This window comes from Triturus cristatus, chromosome 8 (assembly GCF_964204655.1).
Source record: "Triturus cristatus chromosome 8, aTriCri1.1, whole genome shotgun sequence".
Lineage (NCBI taxonomy): Eukaryota > Metazoa > Chordata > Amphibia > Caudata > Salamandridae > Triturus > Triturus cristatus.
The window spans coordinates 250,727,658-250,734,315 of NC_140591.1; positions in this window are offsets into that span (position 1 = coordinate 250,727,658).

The window sequence follows — 6,658 nt, forward strand, 5'->3', positions numbered from 1 at the left end:
GGGTGGTCTCCATGGTAGTCGGAAGTATTAGGAAGTGTCCCTGAAAAGAAATGTTTTTAGCTGTTTCCGAAAGGGAAGCAAATCAGGTTCTTTACGGCGAGTGTCGGGCAGCTGGTTCCAGAGTTGTGGCAGAAGGACTGAAGCAGCTCATTGGTGTGAACCTGGGCTTCTATTGGAATTCTCAATGGCATATTATCAAGCCCATTATCGCCGATTTAGCGGCGGTTTCCTATTTTAACGCCATTCTTGATAATATGCCCCTTAGTGTCTTGTATGTATGATGGTCAATTGACCAGATATGGTCTCAGAAATGTATTAACATATAGGCTTGTTGATGTGTTTCTTAGACCATATTTGATCAATTTACCTCCATACCCAGAGCTAACTTGTTTCATTACTCCTTAATGAATGGTGATTCATCCCTTTATTTCCCTGCTTTTCATTGTCCTGGATGCTGTTGGAGGGTGCGGTGCTCAAGCCCAGTGAAAGATGAAACAAAAGTCGCCACAGGTGTAGGTGGTGGAGGCAGACCTCCGTTGTGGATTCCATTTAATTTTGATGGACCATTCTATTCTGGAATCCGGCTTCCGCAGCCATTACCCAGCCTCCTCCTTTCCTCAAGTATTAGACACATCAGAGGGGTGTCTGGTGCTAACCAGCAGATTAGACATGTGAAGGTGGGTAAGACAGACATCCACCAGTCCATGCTGGGTGACTTTCATCTGCGAATAGTGGCTAATGTCATATGTCATTATATGTCTCTGGCATTCTCTTTCCTTAGCTGAGCGGCTCCTCAAGAGATCTGAGCTTCAACATTCAAATCACAGTGGAGCTAACACTGTGCTGCACCATTTGTTTCCGGCCGTCCAATGGGACGGCTTATTGAGTCACAGCCAATAGTCCAATATGCCGCAGAATCACCCATCAATATTGATGGGCATCCTATTCCTGATATTATGCCCAAAATATGAATAGTACCATTTGTTTCCGGCCGTCCAACAGGATGCTTATTTTTCGTATATAGTTCAAATCTCAATGAAGCTAACCCTGTGCATGCACCATTTGTTTCTGTCCGTCCAACAGGATAGCTTATTTTTCATGTGTAGTCACAGCCAATAATCCAATATGCCTCAGAATTGCCCATCAATGCTGAGGGGTATACTATTGCTGATATCATGCCCAACATATGAATGGGATCAACAAACCCTTTGTAGAAGGGGAGGTGGCTACATGAAATTGCTAGCCTGGATGGATTTTTCAATGGGATAGAATAAGTATATCCCTATTGGGGGATGTCTGGTCTGGCAGTCAAATGTGTGCCTTTCAAGAACTTCAATCTACATCTGGCCTGTCATATTCACAGTTTTATAAATACGTTTGTGGCACACATTGAGAACAAACATTCCTTCAGACACAGTACTCCCAGAGTTCAGTCCCTTAAAAGCAAAAATCCTGATAGGTGCATTGGCGAAGGGTGGTATCTCCAAACTTTATAATTCATTGATACTCCATGCCCTCGACTCGTTGGCACACCTGTGGGTTCAATGAAAGGAGTGGATGGAACAACTGGAAGATGAAAAGCCGGTGTACGAGGCCAGAGGATGCTCTACGAAACATCAAATATCTGGGGTAAATGGTGGAATCATTTTGGGATGGGCTCGCTGTAACAAGTGTATTGGAAATTTCCTCTGATATGTTTATGGTGGATTTGATGCCTTGTCTGTAACGATTTTTTTATACTTCTTTACTGTTAACCAGTGACAGCTGGGTGTGGTGGAACGTTTATTATTGCATAAAACAATATAGTTGGTGATAAAAAAATAAATCATGGCTAGGTACCAGTCAAGCGCAACCAAATTGCTGCTGTGGGCGCTTAATATCTTTTGCGCTATTTTTATTTGAAACTCTAAAAATTCTTACCTCTGGTTCCACTCATTTGATTTTTGTTGTTTTGGTATCATTTTGTTCACTAAATTATTCTTTATTGTTATAATTTAGAATGGGATGTTATAGTGTTGTGTTTTCAACTTTTTAGCTGTTTTGGTACTTTTAAATGCTTTACACATTTCTTAAATTATTCCTGTCTGCTCTTTCTTTTTTAAGCTAAGCCTGCCCGTCTGCTCTGTGCCACAACTTCTAGGGTTTGCGCTCAGTTTTAAATTACTGACATTTTATTGGACCTAACAAGATAGTGTCATTATTAGTTGTGCTCGGATACCATCCACCCTAATTAATAACCCACTTTCTCACATTGGTGTTCAGAGCTGGAATCCAGAACTTGGATTTCCCAGTACCACTCAGCTATCAAGCTGGATATTAAAAATCCCTAAATTAAACTGAAAGCAAACATTGATATTTGATTTTTAATTGGCATCGGGTCTTTCATTGTGCCATTTTTAACTTTTACAAAAACAACAGTTGATGGACAGCATGCAGAACAATGTCATACATTCACCCCAGTGCAGAGATCTGGGCCTAAATCCATCGTTTTTTTGCTCACCATGCCATTCCAGTTTAAACCCAGCCATATGCAAATCAGTCTTGACCCTGTGCCTCATGGGAACAGTCCAGCCCGAACTGCCCAGCCAGGTCCTCCCTGGACTGGAAACAAGCATCCTAGGACCGGTTTCGGGGTTTCACCCCTCTTCAGCCAGGATAGCTTGATTCCAGTGGCATGGAGAGCACGGGACCCATGTCTGGACATACCCGTCCCACTCCGGGTGACAAATGCAAAAACACCAGTTGATGGACAGAATGCAGAACAATGTCATACATTCACCCCAGTAGTGAGATCTGGGCCTAAATCCATAGTTTTTTTGCTCACCATGCCATTCCAGTTTGAACCCAGCCATATGCAAATCAGTCTTCACCCTGTGCCTCATGGGAACAGTCCAGCCCAAACTGCCAAGCCAGGTGTTTCCACGTCTGGGCAGGGTATGCCCAGACGTGGGTCCCTTGCTCACTTTGCCACTGGATTCAAGCTAGCCTAGCTGATGAGGGATGTTAGCTCGAAACCGGTCCCAGGATGCTTGTTTCCGGTCCAGGGAAGACATGGCTTGGCAGTTCGGGCTGGACTGTTCCCATGAGGCACAGGGTCAAGACTGATTTGCATATAGTGGTGTCTGAACTGGGGTGGCCAAGTGAGCTAAAGAACGATGATGGATTCAACCTAGATCTGCGACTGGGGTGAGTGTCTGAAAAGTTTCAATGCTCCGTCCATCATCTCCTTGTGTTTGCTTTGTTTGCCCTAAGTTGGCAGGGTATGCCCAGACGTGGATCCCTTCCTCACTTTGCCACTGGATTCAAGCTAGCCTGGCTGATGAGGGTCGTTAGCCCGAAACCGGCCCCAGGATGCTTGTTTCCGGTCCAGGGAAGACATGGCTTGGCAATTCGGGCTGGACTATTCCCATGAGGCACAGGGTCAAGACTGATTTGCATATAGCTGTGTCTGAACTGGGGTGGCCAAGAGAGCTAAAGAACGATGATGGATTCAACCCAGATCTGTGACTGGGGTGAGTGTCTGAAAAGTTTCAGCGCTCCGTCCATGATCTCCTTGTGTTTGCTTTGTTCGCCCTGAGTTGGCAGAGTATGCCCAGACACGGGTCTCTTGCTCACTTTGCCACTGGATTCAAGCTAGCCTGACTGATGAGGGATGTTAGCCCGACACCGGTCCCAGGATGCTTGTTTCCGGTCCAGGGAAGACATGGCTTGGCTGTTCGGGCTGGACTGTTCCCATGAGGCACAGGGTCAAGACTGATTTGCATATAGCTGTGTCTGAACTGGGGTGGCCAAGTGATCTAAAGAACGATGATGGATTCAACCCAGATCTGTGACTGGGGGTGAGTGTCTGAAACGTTTCAGCGCTCCGTCCAACATCTCCTTGTGTTTGATTTTTGACTTTTACACATTTTTTATGATTCCATTTTCAGAACCTTTTAAAAGTCTATTGTATATGTTTATACAGCCTTGAGAAAGTCGCAGGATGATTTCCCAGTGTATCCGATGAAACACATTTCGGCTGAAGAAAAACTATAAGAATAAAGAAAGAAATACAAGAAACTCACTCACAATACTGTGTTAATATTTATGCATACAATGTGCAGATAATTGATTAGAGACACTACAGACGTGTGCTGAGGATTTTCTTTGTGTATTCAGTGGTCTCTGCCATAATTTTGGGGGAGGTTGGTGGTTCTCCTCACCTTACAGCACCGTCCATTGGAAAATGGAGTTGGATCTGACTACGCTGCCAACTCGGACAGTAGTGGAGATGAAGGCCCTATGCAGAGAAAGACAATTGAAGTTGGGCCAGAATCCCAGGAAGGTGGATTATAAAAGGCCCCTTAAGGCCTGGGAAGAAACCTGCCATGCGCAGAATCCCACTGGGGATGAAACAACGGATGCAGTCCAAGAGGATGAAGGAGTAGGGTACCCCATACCATCCAGGGCTGGGAGCGAAGTAGGATCTGACAGCATAATCCCTTCTTAAATGTCAATCTGCCAGTTTGAACTCAGTAACAAGCAATCAGCAAGACAGCTGCAGGCCAAGCTGGCAGCACTGGAGGAGAAGAAACTTGCACTGGAGGAAAAGAGACAGACCTTGGAGGAGATGAAGGCCAGCTTAGGACTGCTGAGGTCCGTAGAAGATGGTGGCAGTAACTTTGAGGTGTCTACTCACTTTTCCCAGGGTACTGAGACTATTTAAGTAGGGGACAATATTGAAAAATGGTGTGTCTTCTAAGAAAGAGCACAGAGAATGTGCAAGGTCGGTCATCAGCATTGGGGAGTCTTACTGTGGGAGTTGGTACAAACACCGATGTATCAACACTCCAGACTCTAGAAGAGAGGGTAGCCGGCACATAGAATCACATAAAGAATGCCACTGTGCAGAGGTTTGATCTCACCCCTAAAGAGAGCCAGAAGAATTTCTGGGACATTCACAATGACCCACAATAATCCTGCGTTGCCTTTGTAGATGTTTCAATCAAAGCATTAGAATGCTGGGTGAAAGGCAATATGGTCACTGCTTATGATGGGTTATATAATATGATTATGAAGATGTACATAATAATACAATATAAGATGGCGACTTGTGCTGCTTTGGGTTACTCCAGATTTGCCAAGCAATGCAGTGCCACACAAGGTGGCCTCGCGTTGCTTTGTAAATCTAACTTAGGTATTGTGTTGACCTTGTGACACGCTGCATGATGCAAAGGCAACGCAATACCTTGATAAATCTGGGCCTATATGTCTAGACGCACTATCATGCGTGTTTGTGCCGTAATGGCGGAGTGAATCTGTCTTGACGTGTTCTGTCTGTCTTTTGTAAAAGGTTCTGTCACCCATTGAGCCTTCCTCGCACTGAATAAGACTGCTAAAAAGTAAACAAAATATAAACCATGGTGAATGCTATCCCACTACCGATCCCTTGAAGACGGCTTTTTGGAGCAAAGGAAGGAATGGCGGATGAGGTGATGGACACAATGCCAAGGACAGGATGTTGTGATTTCCGGGACTTTTGTGCAGAATGATTCTAGGAGGGCCATGAAACGCCACTAGGATGCAAATGGCCAGTTTTAGGAGCCTTGTCAATAATAGAGCTGTAAACTTATGGCTATGAAAACTAAACTTAGACGACCAACCAAGTCTTAAAGCTGCAAGTGGGGCAAGGTCTAAGGTAGTCTCCATGAACCTATAGCCCTCCTGCCGATCCTGTTGCCAGTGTTTAGTTGCCTAGTGAAATGACAAGCCGTAGCCTCTGGGCATCTTGAATCCTGCAAACAAGTGATGAAGAACTAGGGTAATGCTGCCCAGCGCACGAACAAAAGGAAACACGTCTGTTCAGATATTACATATCACTTTCAGGAAACACCAGGATTAAACCCATACATGGTGAACTACGTCAGTCTGTCGCATTCCACACACTGTGTTAATTGCAGTGTTGCCAGAGCCCCCGGTATATGGGAACTCCGTTGAGGCTTGTCACTGGCATCCGGGACACACATCTGCTTTCTGATCAGTTTTCCGTCACTCAAGATTCGAAGGCATGCCTCTCCATGAAGCAATCCTTCTTTTGTTCAACTTGTTTTAACGTTTCTGTGTTTTTCATCCTTTGCAAATCCTCTATTTCGCTTTTAACCCATGGTGGGTTGAATACCAAACTACTGTCAGATTACTTAAGTTTTCCAACCTCTATTGCATGACGGGCGGGACCTTCGCAAGGGATGACTGGTTTGGTTTCACACTGAGGCTAAGGGGTCAGGCAAGTAGAGTTTAGTTGAACAGGACAACTGCGGTAAACGCACCCTGACAACTTCCGCCAAACTCAGCTTTCTGTCATTTAGAGGCGGAGGAACCCCCGTGTTTCCAAGTCCGAATCTCAGCTTGTCATTGTGTTTTTTGCAGTTTTATATAGCGCGGACTCAGAGGCGCAAGGAGAGCCACATTTCGGGGGTGAGCTAAGAAAGAATTTCGGGGGGTGGCTAATTCTTCCAGCAGTAGGAAGTGTGGAGATGCAGAGGCTCTAAGAAGGGGTGAAAAACGACAAAGCCTTATTAACATGCAAATGGTCTTTTAAAGACCTATGATGTACTCGGGTGCGTCTGTGTGTGTGCCCCGGAAGCTGTCTCAGCCTGGGCTGCCACACATAACGTGAGCG